The sequence below is a fragment of the Cydia fagiglandana genome, chromosome 9 (assembly GCF_963556715.1).
Source record: "Cydia fagiglandana chromosome 9, ilCydFagi1.1, whole genome shotgun sequence".
NCBI lineage: Eukaryota > Metazoa > Arthropoda > Insecta > Lepidoptera > Tortricidae > Cydia > Cydia fagiglandana.
Window position 1 is genome coordinate 21,210,521 of NC_085940.1, and position 15,993 is coordinate 21,226,513.

Here is a 15,993-nt window from a genome sequence, read left to right on the forward strand (position 1 = left end):
ACGTCACTCGGATGGCGGTGAATGGCGGCGGGCGGGGGCGGGGCGGGTCTGGCCGCCACGCCGCCGGCGGCCCGCACCCGGAGTCACATGACGCCCCCCCCCCCCACCCCTGCAGCCTGCTCCCGCCACCCGCCACCCGCGGCCCGCGGTCGACGACCCCGCCGAACCCTGACCGCGGCGCGCGCGCACCGCAGACCTTGACACCATCACAATATGCAATGGACCACTTTTCTCCGCGTAGCTTGCCCAACTTTTATTGATGAAAAACGACGGAGTTTAGTAACCGGCGGTGAGTTGCCTATTAGAATGTTTTACTTTATTAACGTCACCTGGCGGTTTCCAAAGACTTTGAATTGTCATCTAGTGACCGAGTGAGTAATCGTTTAATTGTCCGTAACCGCGTGTAGGTACTCGTACTGTCTTCCCGCGGGGATTGTACATGTATTATGTGACGCGCGCGCACCGTGGCGCGGGGATTGTTGACAAGCCGCCAGCATGTGCGCGGCTCTGATGTGTGTGTGCCTATGCTATGTGTGTGTATGTAGGGCGACGATCACGTGCTTGGAGAGTTTACTATCACCTGCCGCACAGGGGAAGGGGGCGCTATCCCTCCTTTGAGACTGAGAGCTCTGTGATACACACTAACAGAGCTTTTTGTGTCTTTACACGTTAAATTAACGATAATGTATGAGTATGTAGATTTCGCAAACAGGTTCGATCGATGACGCAGTGCGAACAAAGAAACAAGCGAAGTCTTGCTCGCGACCGCGATGCGCACGCGACGACGGGGCGTTCGAAAGACATCAACGCGCGCCCGCGATTATGCGATTGATGCATTGGGTTGGTTTGGGCAAGTCTGACGATAAATCGGAATGAATTTGTATGTCAAATAAACGATCAACAAGTACTACTTAGAAACCAGCGCCCTAATAAAACATTTATTTTAGGAAACTTGGTTTAGAAAAATTATATTTGGTTGTGGTGCCGTCACAATTTCTGACACCTTCAGGCCTACCTAGCTAGCTACCTAGTTGCAGTTGCAGCAATGTATCGTAAATACCTACGCAAGCGTAACTTCACGTTACGTGCCAAAGCAACCACAGCCCTTCTGTTGCTGTTTTGAGTTTTGAGCAACAAAGCTGACAGTCAACATAAGTTGCGTCCGCGGAGTAAATATTGACTCGTATTGCCCTGCGACCTCGCCGCCCTCGGCTCGCAACCTCCGACCGCTCGTTCCGCAGCCGCTAGGTAAGTATATTTCGGCAGAGGCCGACAGGAAGACATAAATGTCGGTCACCGCAGCCGAATATGCACTGCGTCCTCCGCCGGTGTCGGGTGTCATGTACGTACGTACATATGTATGTATAAACATTATGTGCATGCTCCCATAACGAGTATGTATAACGTAAACATTATGTAAACTGCGGCACGTGCGCGGTGCGCTGGCGTCGCGCAAAAGAGATCAACGGGTGCACTCTTAGATCAATGTTCTGGTCTGGGGGATTCATCATGAAATGTAGGTATGATAGTAAAATAGGTAACTTAAATAGGCATGTTTTTAACTATATTTCATTTTATATAACTATATTTCATTTTATAAGTTATAAAAAGTTTTCACTAGTTTTCTTTTTAATTATTCAATGGTTTACCTACTGGAATGGAAGCGATCTTTGTAGGTTGGGTTATTAGGTACTAAATTCCTTATCACAGCATATCAAAACCGCATCCGTGGATTCAATACGAGTGTATTTGCCCGTTCGTAGACTCCAGGAAAATGATGTGTGTAAGTAAGCGCAATTAATACATATTCTCAATGAATTTTTATTAAAATAAATGTTTTTATTTTTGTCTCTGAATGTGGTGGTCTCCGGGCCTACATTATTTCCATCTTAATCTAAGTAGTACGTGTTTAAGTTTGCTCGTTCCTCAAACCCTACTAATTACAATAAAGTGTTTTAGTACCTAGTTTCTTTGTGTAATGTATATATTTGTGTGTTTGTTTTAATTTTAACTTCTATTGAGCTTACTTGCATGCGCTCGTCGAGATGAATGGGCGTGGGCGGTGATGACGAGGGCGCGGGGGGGGGGGGGGGCGCTTAAATAAATCACGCTGATTAACTCCTGACACGTGCTCATTGACAATCAATATTAGGTATACGTATAGGTACTTACTCGTACATAGCTACGCAGAATAATATACATATTTGTTATCGAGGATCCAGCGGTTCTCGCCCGGTAAAACTCTGTCTGTCTGTCTGTTATATGAAATTCCAAAAATTTATATTTTAATACGATTTGTATTATATACCATCGTTGCCAATTTAGGTATAATTATATTTTAATATACTTAAGTCCTTTATATCTATTGTAAGTTACACATAGACATTGCTCTCGTTTAAATATAAGTACAGGGACTTAACGAACTAACACCAACATACATATAATATTTATAAGTACGTAAAACATAGATTCATTATGAATTTCATTGGTTTGGAATTTCGTTGCGTTGCGCGTGACCGTGGTTACCAATTCGATTCAATTTCAATTGGTTTTTGGTTGTGCAATGAACAGAGACCTCACTTCGGATAAGAGTTGTCAGTGTTGTCACAACCGCAAATTGACATTATTGTTAATAAAAAGTATAAAAGCATAAAAAAACAGTGTCATTTTCAGTTTTAAGAAATAAGTAAGTACATTAATTACCGATATGTCTCGAATTGACTTATAGTGAGTTAATTAAGCTCACTTAATAGTCGATCAGTGATGAGGGCCCGGGATTGCCGGTGCAGGGCTGCACGCTCACATACACACGGTGCAGCACGCCCACACGCGCGCTGATAACTCCACGCAATCTGTTATCGCTGCGCGGTGTGCACTGCGCGCGCCGTACGCGCCGCAGACTCGCCGGCGTCGTGCGGAGCGCGCAGTGGACACGGCGCGCGGACACGGCGCGGACGGAGGGCCGCGCAGCCTCCCGGCGCACTCAGTCGCGCGCCGTCCGCGCTCTGCACAACACGTCTCCGGTGCGCTCCACCGTGCCTTCGCCGGCCCAATCCCGCTACCGACCTCGCGGCATGTCACTTAGTAGCTGACACCACCACTACGACTCGCCCCGTGCACCCCTCGCCGTGCTCGGCCAGCCCGCAGCCCCTCGCAAGTGAGTCCCAAGTGCCCTCTCACCTTTCAGTGATCGATCACCGGTTTCGAAAACAAGGATCCTACGAATTTTTAAAGGTACCCTAAAATACAATTGTACAAAAGCCTAATTGAATCTGTGAAAGTCGCGCGGGACCTCAGTGTAAAATGGTTTAATTACGACCTCTTGTAATTTTCTATTGATTTATTGTTTGCGAAAAAAATGAGAAAGTGCTAATAGGTACAATAAATAGATATCTGTCGGATCGCGGATGTTCGCCGCGAACTTTCGCTGCGGCGCCGCCGCCGCCCGCGGCTAACACTATTAGGTACCAAATAACAACAAATTATCTAACACAAATACCCTAATACAATTATTTAACTTTACGGAATCAATTAAGCATAAAATAAATTCCAATGTTTTAATCAACGGCGTGCGACGTTTGCATTCGGAAGTGACTAATTAATTGCAATGAAATTATTGGGTTTTCCTTATATTTCGTTTCGTGTTGCTGTCGTGGTTGTCACACTCACCTTACTTACATGTTCTCAAATTTTAGATCATAAGAAAGCCCGAAATAAACCGTAGACACCTACTATGTATATTCAATGTATACCCAAACCAAATATACGTAGGCTAGATGTTTGTTAGTCAACACACCGTCATCGACACCCGCAGTCACCGCACCGACCGCCGCGCCGGCCGCCGTAGGGCCTACTATACTTCATCTACATACTACGTACGAGTAAATTGAGAAAGGTCGGTAGTAATCGGTTGGCGACCCAACAGTTATTGGTTATCTATGCATGAATACCGAAGTCATCACTCATCATCAAGTACTGAACACGTATTATCGCCAGTTCCTGTGGGTCGGGTCGGGGAAGGAAAGTCGATATCACTTAATGTAGCTTGTACGAGGAAAACAACGGTTTCCTCGTAATATTTACCAACGAATGTGAGCTACGGCGCCGGCGGTGCGCGATTAGGGCCCTCGACGATAGCTTTATCCTGAACTTTATTTACGGATGCCATTAAGAACGTTCCTAATAGGCAAGTACATATATATGTACCTACATAATTAACTTAATATTTTTGGAACTACTTAAAATCAACATAAAATTTTATTATGTCATTTAACCAAATTGATATAATTTGCCAAACAACGGACTGACTGTATAATTGACATAATTGTACTTACCTGTAATATAATGATTTGTTATGTGACGCTAAATTAAAACGTCTATGATCGTGTTTATTTTTTTATCGGCTAATAACAGCATCCCATGAACAACAGGTTTTAATTTAAAAAAATATACGTATTATTTACGGTTCGATGAGGTCTGACTGCATTTTTCCATAAAACAGATTTTTTATCACTTCGTTAGATTAAACGTAGAGGGACTGACAGAGTAACGTAGTGATTATATGCTCTTTGGACAGAGTGACAGCCCGTGACAGGCTCAAGTGACAGGTGCCCATTGCCCAATAGAGGGACATGAGGAGTTGAGGACCCACTCGGCAAACATCCCGTTTATGGATACCCCCTAAATATACTTAACGATACTACCTACTCCAAAACACCCTGAATTTTTTTTTCAGGATATTCCAGTAACAAGAACCCATGCCGACTTACAACTGAAATTCCCATAAAAATTTCTATAGAGAAATATGACCAGACACTAATTTGATAATTTATCATTGGTGGTGTTCGCATCGAGATTTTTTTGTTAAAATAAACTTTATAAATGTTTCAATATTATATATAAGTTGACACATTTATATAAATATATAAGTAACCCTTTTTGCAATAAAATTATACTTTTCATAATCAATATAACATCGTTACTTTGACACAAGAATGTCTAAAAAAATTACTCATATTTAATTTTTGTACACTGTAGCATTTTCCTTGTTTTGCATGAAATTGCTGTTTAATATATTATTTCATAAATATTGAAAAAGGCAAAAACATTTTGATAATAACTTATTACACGCTTATTAAGTATGTATCATATAATTTCAATAAAATGAACACATATCAGTGAAATACAACTTTATTAATTTCTTTAGCGGCAGAGTAGAGGGCTAAAAATAGTGTTGATTTTGAAATTTGATAAAATCACTATAATCTACATGACAAACTGCAACTTTTTGTACCGGTTCCACATCGATAATCAAATTTACCTCCCTAATTCGCACGTGTACCTATCGTACAACGCTTTACAGTACATCTAACCCTTTAAATTTTAGACACATGCACGTTATAGTGCTAATTAGTACCTAATTACTAATTACCGCACTAGGGCTGGAAAGCAGCACAATAACATGTACTGAATATTGTCAAAAATACTAAATGTTGTCATACAGCTTCGAGTACGTATTAACGTACGTTTTAATGATATACTGCACGTATTGGGTCTGGAAGCGGCCGGGTCGGGTGTGGGGCTCCCCTGGCGCGGCCTGCGGCCCGCGGTCGATGGGCCGCGTCCTTGCGCCCGGCGGGCCCAAGGCCCCTAAACGTATTAATAGCGACCCGCAGTTAGACATTCTGTTGCACCACCATGCACTCCGGCTTAAATACACGTCTCATGCCGGCGTCACGTTACTGTACTGCACACAGACAACCTCATATGGTGGTGGTTTGTAATTTGTAAGTAAAACAGATGTTTACACTAGTTAGGTACCAATTAATAATTGTTTACAGTACATATGGTGCTACTTTACCGCCCTAGTGCGGGAATTACTGTAAAAACGTTGTACAGTACACATGCGAAAAGGTAATTCACAACTCGTGTCGATTTAAAACTCTCCCTTCAGCCGTGTTTTAATTTATCGCCACTGTAAACTACTAAATGATAGGGTGTTCAAATTAACAGCGCATAGGTAGGTACTATTAGGTACTGTCTAAATATAATTATGTATTGTTACTACCTCAAAACACCCCAAAATAAATCTAAAAAAAAAACCGGCTAAGTGCGAGTCGGACTCGCGTTCCAAGGGTTCCGTACATTACTAAATTTTTAACAATGTATTTTTTATATGTGAAACGCGAGTGAATTGCCTTTAAAAAACCCGTAGGGGTCGGATAAAAACTAAGTAATTAGTCCGACTCATGCTTGACTGCATATTTCTAATAGGTTTTCCTGTCATCTATGGGTAAAGACCTATTTTATGTATTTTTTTCAAAATTTTAGACCCAGTAGTTTCGGAGATAAAGGGGGGGGGGAATGGTCATTTTTTGCCTATTTTCTTGAATTACTTATTGAACTGTTTATTTTAAAATTATAAAAAAAAAATATTTGAGATTCTTATAATTAGGTCTTTCATTTGATATGTAACACTATATAGTTTAAAAAACTTTGTTCTTTAATTTTCTCATTTACCCCCCAAAAGTGGCCCTTATGTTTAAAATTCATTTGTTTACGTTACATGTCCGTCTTTGGGTCACAATCTTACATATGTGTACCAAATTTCAACTTAATTGGTCTATTATTTTCGGAGAAAATAGGCTGTGACAGACGGACAGACAGACAGACAGACGCACGAGTGATCCTATAAGGGTTCCGTTTTTTTCCTTTTGAGGTACGGAACCCTAAAAATGTGGTTGATATATCAAAAAAAATATTAGTCGGCACGGGTTACAGAAATAACATTAATTTTATTTTCATGCAGACTGTTTTAGGGTCTGATCTGAATACTTGAAAAAGAATAAAATCCAGATATGAGATAAATACGATACGATACGATATATGCGTTTGTGTGAGAAATACGATAAATAATGTTGCTGGCAAAGCCTCCCAGAGCATGCATTGTACAGTACACGGCAGTACACGGTATTTCATTGCTGCAGTAAATAATACATATTAATAAAATAGCTTGCGTGTCGGTCGTGGTTACGGCAAGAGCTCTGAATACAACAAATAACCCCTATTTTTAGCAAATCCCGAACGAAAGTCACAGGTTCTTGCTTAGGTACGATTTATTTAAATATTTAATAGGTAGGTGACGTAAACGAGTTAATTTAATCATTTTAATCAACTACGCTTAATATAACTAGGTACATTTTCAATATACATACATAAATAAGATAACAAGTGATGTTGTTCTAGAAACTTTTCTTAATATAATAATAGATTTATATTTACAGAATCGAGGCTTAATTTAAATTTGTAAGCCTTCGTCTGGTAGTATACACCGTGAAATTTTAGTGGTTGTTTTCCCGCGGCAGGGCGATTTGCTATCGGTAGTACTTTCGAATTATGATAGACAAACTTATAAATAAACTGTTTTCCAAAAAAAAAATTACAAAAAAATAACCTAAACTCGAACAAGCGAAAAACAATAGTAACACACTAAAACTGCAAGTCGACGACAGTTCCCGATTTTGTAAACAGATAAACAAATAAACAAGCACATGTTACTTTTTTAAACTGTGTAACAGGCTAGAGTGCTTTACTGTTTGACAACTGAAATTAAAATTTACTTAGACTGTTCCTTCACGTTCAGTTGAAATAAAACCTTTTTATTAGTTTGATGATTGCCATTACGTTGTGTCAACTTTGGTAAATCGAATAATTACATCCTCTTCGCTTATTAAACTAATGTGATAACAGATCCTGTCAATGTCATCACGGCTATTTCTAGTAAAATGGATCGACATTACGAATATTCTAATTTAGAGTACGTCGCGATGGTGCAGCTGTACGCTAGGGCTAACTACGACTCCCACGCCGCCCGGCGACTGTACGCGGAACCGGACCATTTACAGTCGCTGCGTCTTCGGGGGATTTTAAACCCCCAAGTTCCACACGGACGAACAATTGTCGCCGCAACACAGCGGCTGCTTAACCACGGGCAGTTTCAAACGCCATCACATGCACGGGGCAGAGGTGATTGTGTATTGAACGTGGCGGATTGCAGTTCGAACAATTATTGCGGTATCGGGAAGTTTCAGTGTTTGTTTAAGTTTTTGATCATTAAAAGCTTGATCTTAACTTGTTATGTTTACTTTTAAGGATCTGCAAACTAACTGCACCTAAAATGTGTGAAGGAAAAATAAATGGAACTACTTTTTAGGTTATTTTGTTTCATTCACTCAAAAGAATTAGGTAGGTACTACTGCAGTGCTACTACTGGTGTTAGGTCACTTTCGAGTTTCGTTCGATACATTTATAAATCTGGCATTTCTTAACATTATTTAAAAAAAAGATTACACATCGACTGTATATCGATAGCAGAATCATTTCGTTGCGGGAAAACAACCACTAAAATTTCACGGTGTATATATTGGTGGTATAATTTTACCTGACTACTTAATATTTTTTTATTTGAATTTGTTTTTAAAGTTATTAACTTCCAAATAAATGGATACATCAGAGAGAATACTAGGAGTTGATCAAAACACCAGTCCACTCCTTCCAGTCCAGGCCTTGAAGTCCCGTCAGTCCCGCCGGCACCGGGACCCGCCGTGACGTCATTGCCCCCCATCCCCTCCCCGCCGCCCCGCCCACGCCTCGGAACACACACCTCCAATCGACTACCTTGTTCCGATCCGCGCGGAAACAATGCTGGATACTGATTAGATTCAGAGAAAGTAAACACGAGACGATCGCATTTGACAGATAGAGCAGGCAGGTTCGCTCTGTTGACACACATGACTTGTAGCGCTCAGCTGCCTGCCATCTCAATGAACCTATATCCAACAACTTGACACTAGCAGCATTTTAGCACCATTACCTACTTAATACCTACCTAGGTAACCACTAGGACATATTTTACAACTTTTGTAAAACTTCCTTACACTTACTAGGTACTAATTACAGCAAGCCTAATATGAGTAATATGCCATACATATACATATATGTCAGTCTCCAAACCGACACGAACGCTAAATGTTTGATGACTGCTGAGAGCCACATATGTGGAGAGTAGAGGTATATTTACAGTCAACCTTCAGGCGAGCGATGCTGTGTATTGATTTCTCACGGTCGCGGGTCGACGAGGAATTCGGCGACACGTGGTCGTCTGCGGAGCACCACTCGACACTGGACACGACACCGACACATGGACTCTTCACAGCTTATGTACAGCCTGCTGGCATATGTGTAACAACTATTAAAATAGATGATGTACAACATTTTTCCGTTTGCGCAATTTGCGTTTTCCAAATTCAGATGTCTTAATTAGTTAGGTAGTACAGGCAGAGCGGCTAGACCGAAACGGCTTGGCGGCTAGACTTCAATAAACCCGATTTTACTAGGGTGAAAAGTGGTGCCATTTCCCTCCAGCCCTTAGACTATCCCCTTCAAAAAATTTACACTTTTGCACAAATCTGAATTACACCTTAAGCGCAATTGCACTACTTACCTGATAAACTAATATTTAACAAAATTTAAAAAACATGTACATTTCGCTGAAAAGTTTATTGTAAGGAAATAATATACCTAGCAAAACATTAATAGATTAATAAGATAACAACCCGATGCGAACTTTAAGATACGTCAAATATTACGTCTAGTCTAGATACGATATGGATTAGATATGTCAGTGCCAAAAATGATGTTTCTTCAGACAAAAACAGATATCTACACACACACAACGTAACAGGTATCTATCAGATAAGTACTTATGTTTATTAATCGTGTTCGTATACATAAGTAACTTTACCTATAATTATCTTACAAGTTATAAAAGCCAACGTAGAGAAATCCAAAGATAAATGGCCGGTCGCGAATACAAACGACCCTTACGTGACACGAGCAAATATTTAGCCTGCCCTGTCCAAACATGTGCACTCGTAGGGCAATAATACCACACTCCAACGTCGACGAAGCGAAGGTTTGGACGAGGCTAATATAGTTGTAGGTAACTAGGTAACCACGAAATACAATACCTGTAACAATGACCGCACTAGCCCCAATTGATTTTTTTCTTTGCAATTATAAAACTTACCTACAAAGAGTGGGAAATTGTTATATGTACAGTCACCTGCAATAATATGTTACACAACGAAGGCAGCAAAAATATCTGACACGATCTTATTTTTAGACCCATAAGAGCGTGTCACATATCTTTGCGGCGTTCGAAGAGTAACATATTATTGCAGGTGACTGTACCTACAATATATCTCTCCCTTGAACCGTGATTCTGGTAAACACGATACCCAAGTCAACAAACGCCGCGTATCATTTAGCAGTAGGATTGTTTTAATTGTTACTCATCACGTGAGTGCTTGCTCAAGTGCGAACGCAAATAGGTATGTTGTTCGGAGTCAAGCGTGTTTCGTGTTTGCACAGCCGGCCATCCCGTGACCCGCGTTGCTGCCGCGTGCCGTGCCGTGTCGTGCCGACTGTCACGCGTATTCGGGAAACGCGATAATCACAATTATAGAGATCAACTAGATTTACATTAGAATCATTAGATATCGACTAGATGTGACTTGGATATCTAACGGCTCGATTCTGAAAATGTATTAGATCTCTACTAGACCTCAACAAGTTACGATATGGATAATTTAAAGATATTTGTAAGATAAATATGTCAAATTTGACGTTTCCGCGATTCTGGAGGTCCTCTTGAACGATTTCGACAAGTTATGACTTAGATATCCAAGTCACATCTAGTCGATATCTAATGTAAATCTAGTTGATCTCTATATCGTTTCTAGATCTTGTGATTATCTCGTTTCCCGAATACGCGTGTAAGTCATAACTTGTCGAAATCGTTCAAGAGGGCCTCCAGAATCGCGGAAACGTCAAATTTGACATATCTATCTTACAAATATCTTTAAATTATCCATATCGTAACTTGTTGAGGTCTAGTAGAGATCTAATACATTTTCAGAATCGAGCCGTGTGTTCAGCGCAGCCCGCGCTGCCCGTGACGCTGGGGGCTGAGGATTACATACACACATAGTTACCCTACTTAATACGTACCTACATGTTATTATTGTTTTATGCAACCCATTTTAGTATTGCACAAATGAGCACGGAACATAATATAACAGTAGGGTCACGTGTTTTATTAACAGAACGTTTCAGAGAAATAAATAAGTAGTATACTAACAATGGCATCACAGTACAGATGTAGATACAATCACCTGCGCTCGCGCGGTGTTACTTATGTGAACGCCTTGCAGGTACACCAAGCAAGTAGTAAGGATTAAGACAAATTTGTCTTAACTGGAACACCGCGGGCACAGGCGATCGTAGAAACCTTTCAGAAACGCAGTGCTAATAGTCACATTAATCACAAAATACATATGTAGCGATAACTATGTAGAGCTCGTGTTAAGAGAGTAAAGAAATCCTTAGACAGGACAGTGTACAGCTATAGGTACTATACAAGGTTTACAATAAGTTACCAAGGCAAACACTGGATTTACCATTTCCTGGACTTAAAAATTATGTTAAATGCGGTCTACTGCATGGCATATTATACAGTCGAAGAGAAAAGCGACTTTTAAGAAATGAATTAAGTACTAATTGTGAATAATATAATAAGTGTATTAAACTTAAATTAACTACAATTAAAATAAGTAAGGCTGAAAAATTTAAAATACGTATCAAAATTTTGTGTCCTTGGTAGGGTGCCCATCACGCAGGCAGCGTTCCCGCGCTGGATTGCTATGGCCTAACTTAGGCGTTTGCTGCGCTCCCCTACCGTAGTCAATTATAATTGTTGAATTTTGTAAGCTGTTATTTATTTATAATGTACTTATGATTCAAAAAAGAATGATAGGTACCTATGTAGGTACTGACTTAAAATCCTACTTGAATTTTTACTTTACTTTGGATTTTTTTAAATATATTTTGAACAACTTATTTGCTGTCAACTGAACTGACCAACGTTTAAAAGCAATTTTTTCCTCAACCAAAATCGACTTTGAAGACTATTAGCTAGGTTGTTAGTAACAGCTTTTGATAAGATTTCCACAATATCCAATTATCAGCACCAAGTTTAGGCACCTGTGCCAAGATAATTAATAATATACTTAACCTATTTGATATTTAATTAAACCATTCCCCATCACTTATAATAAAGATAGGTATAAGTGACTCTGACTATACGCCATGTTGCTATAGAATGTAGGTATTCATATTTAGCAAGTACTTGTTTACAGTATACGCTGCATTAGTGTCAATCGACTCAATCGTATCGCAGCGTTCGATGTTATCGCGGCGGCGGCGGGCACGCTTCATTGAATCCATTACGCGCATTGGTCGCACTCACGCGTGTAGATTTGCTCCACGACCGAACGTGACGCTCTTACCGGGCCAGTCATCGATATTGACTACAGCCTGCTAATTACAGGATTGTCTGTGATCGCTTTAATCATTAGATAATGAGAATCGGGGCATTAAGCGATGTTTAGCTAGTTAGCGAGCAATGACGGCAGGCGCTGGCCCGCGACGGCGACGGCGACACGCATCCATCTACCGTGCTGAAGATGAATCCGTAATATGGTTTACCCTTGAATTGCCGACAGACATTTCATCGAATTTTATTTCGAAGACAACGCTTCAAGTATTTTCATTTCATCGACAAGTTATTGCGTCCAAGAATCGATACTAGTAAATTTAAATCGGGGACTTTTAATTGGTACTTGAGTTATTTTAAATATAGTTTATATCGTGGGATTTCTTTACGGGTTTTCTTATTTCATTTTGGTTTGTATTTAATAAAATTTGTCACGCGTAAAATTATTTCAATTTGTAATATTTCGTTATCGGAACTAAACTAAAAGCAGTCACGTCAGTCGACTCACTCTGTGCGATTATAGCCGTTTATTACTGTATAGGGTGGCAGGTCGCGGGTAGGGTTTTAAAATAATCTAAACCTACTTTGAAACCCGTTCGTGTCTGTGTGGGGTCGCAGTTCTAACCTAACCTAAACCTACTTTGATAGCCGTTCGTTTCTGTGTGGGGTCACAGTTCTAACCTAACCTAAACCTACTTTGAAAGCCGTTTGTTTCTGTGTGGGGTCGCAGTTCCAACCTAACCTAAACCTACTTTGAAAGCCGTTTGTTTCTGTGTGAGGTCGCAGTTCTAACCTAACCTAAATCGACTTTGATAGCCGTTCGTTTCTGTGTGGGTCGCAGTTCTAACCTAACTTAAACCTACTTTGTAAACCGTTCGTTTCTGTGTTGGGTCACAGTTCTAACCTAACCTAAACCGACTTTGAAAGCCGTTCGTTTCTGTTTGGGGTCACAGTTCTAACCTAACCTAAACCCACTTTGAAAGCCGTTCGTTTCTGTGTGGGGCCGCAGTTCTAACCTAACCTAAACCGACTTTGATAGCCGTTCAATTCTGTGTGGGGTCGCAGTTCTAACCTAACGTAAATTTAAAATTTTTACAACAGAAAAATATGTATATAAAAGTGTAGTACGACATATAAAAATGTATTAAAGTAATACGTCGAACAAATGAATTACATTGTTTAGTAGTTATGCCAATTGAAATAATTTGAAACGAATCAGCGATCAATGAATATTCGTAGAATAGTATTTCTACGCAATAAGAAAAATTGAAATAAATAGTATATGAAACATAATAACGCCAAACAATATTACTAGTACTAACGTTTCGATGAATCGTTGTCGATGAAATAATATTCGATGAAAAGTTTGTCGGCAAAACAAGGGTACACCCCGTAATATACCTACAAAGTACTTAAGTAACTGGTATTCTAAAACCATGCAATTATTGAAACAATTAGCTTGATGGGAAAGTAATCCCATTCCTTATATGGATATTTGCACGACAGAATATGTAATTACAGTAAGTACCTATAGTGTGCGTTTCGTAAAAGTACAATGCAGTCATCAGGATTATCAATCGGTCACAGCAGATATCTGCAATAAGATTAATTGGGTCAAAGTGGGTAAAACCGGCTTAAACAGTGTTTGTTTGGAAAGACCGTCATAGGACAAGAACTCTTCGTATTTAAATGCGCACTTCGCTCAGACACAGTCAGAAAGGAAGAGCTTTGCACCTTCTTCTCTACCGACCTTCTACTGGTGTACCTGTCGTATGGGGTTTGTAACGCAGGAGTTCGAAACGACGAGAGAGCTTGTACATGGTCATACCTGATGGACGTACCTACGGTCTCTACATTGACCTTACCTTAATGTCCATTATGAGCAGGAATAACAATAACTATCGTAAGAGATTGTTTTAATTAGTTTTTCCGAATTTTCCACATTCCGCTCCGTTCCAAATACCTAAATATATTGACATAGTAAATAATAATTCGTTGTTAATGGTGTTAATATTCGAACCATTATTACTAAGCTGATAACGACTTGGATTATTAGGAATAAATCATAGTGACAATGCAAAGCAATGGCGGTGTAACTTTAATCGGTCGTTCTCTGGGAACTCGTAATTACCATTGTTACGGCATATTTACTGCCTTAATTGACACAATGCAGGGGGGGGGGGTTCCGCGATTAAAAATACTGCCAATTAATTAGTGTATTATTGATTACTTAACCGAATGTTTCACGCAATGTGTCACACTATGACAATATGTATTGTATCAGTGTCAGTCAATAGTTTAATGTATTCTGTAAAGTAGGTATAGGTAACTATTTAGATAATATAAGTAAGATTAAGATTAAATACGTAATTTAAGTAGAACGTGTTAAAACAGCAACAGCATGGGGCAACAATATGTACCTACGACAACAATACAATCCAAACAAGATACGGGTACCTGCGCTCGGGAATTTTCCCTACGGAGAAATTTATATTCATAATGATGCCGGGACAGCGCTATAGGAGGATAATGATGTGGGCTACCTGCGCTGCGGGGCGATCCGGCAGCGGCGGGCCTACCTGTCACCGCCGCGGCCCTCGCGCCCTGTGCCTGCCGGTGACGTGTGCTATTTGTAAAAACCCGGCGATCTATTGTAGTCACCTTCGGGCCAGGCCAGCGCCAGCGTGCGCCCGCATTCCGACCTCCTCCTGTCCTATTCTATCCGCCCCGGACCCCGGACGGCATCGCACCTGCACCATTCAGCACATAACAATTTAATTATTAATACTTCTTTGATGATAGCAACCGTAATCGATCGTCTCTGTGTGTTAATCAAACCATTTTAACAACTCGTCCTTAAATGTAAATCGATAAGTTAATAACATTCGTATTCTAATTTAAAGATAAAAGTTTAGTATAAACTGCCAAACCCGTTAGCAGCGAAGTTGCTCAACAGACTAGGTGTGCAAAAGAAATTAAACACAACCTTATTGTTAACATAATAAAAGGCGTGGGAAGATCATTTAACAACCTCGTCCTTTTTAGCTGCCGACTGACTGTGTCTAGTGTGTGTGACAGTGATAGTTGTCCGACCGAAGGCTCCTCCGACGCCGGCGCCGCCGCGGCATCTGTCGTCTCGAGGATGTATTTGCGACAACCACGCTGCTCGCTAAGCTACCGATTGACGATCATCTATCTATAGGTACTATTACTTACCCATTATTGCTGAGATATCTGCCGCTGGCCGCGCAGTAGGTACAAGGTAGGTCGGTGACCAGGTCATTAGTGACTCACCCTGTTTTGGACAATAGCTTCCACTTCCAAAGAAACGCAAGTCCTCGTTAGGTTTGAGTTATTCTTTGGAAAACAATTCGTTGCGGCCGCCTGCAACACCGGTAGTTAGTGGCGACCTCAGGAGGAATTAGATTTTATTTTCTAAAAACAGTGTTTTCTTAACAATGAGGCAGTAACGGAAAGTTTTAAAGATACCGTTTACGGCCTACACTGATGAGAATGATGATTCGATGAGCTTACTATGTCAGGAGACAAGACAGACGTAATAAGAAGTTAGAACAACACAATACACAATATGCGTGTTT

The 15,993-nt window shown here is 40.4% G+C and overlaps 1 protein-coding gene across 1 annotated transcript in view; it reads left to right on the forward strand.

Annotated features, from left to right (window-relative positions):
- The first annotated feature begins 3,027 nt into the window (after nt 1-3,027).
- Nucleotides 3,028-15,993, forward strand: part of LOC134667577 (sodium-independent sulfate anion transporter-like) — a 37,471-nt gene continuing 24,505 nt past the window's right edge. The window contains exon 1 of the mRNA XM_063525010.1: nt 3,028-3,157. The gene's annotated coding sequence lies outside the window, so the exon portion shown is untranslated. The remainder of the gene's footprint in view (nt 3,158-15,993) is intronic.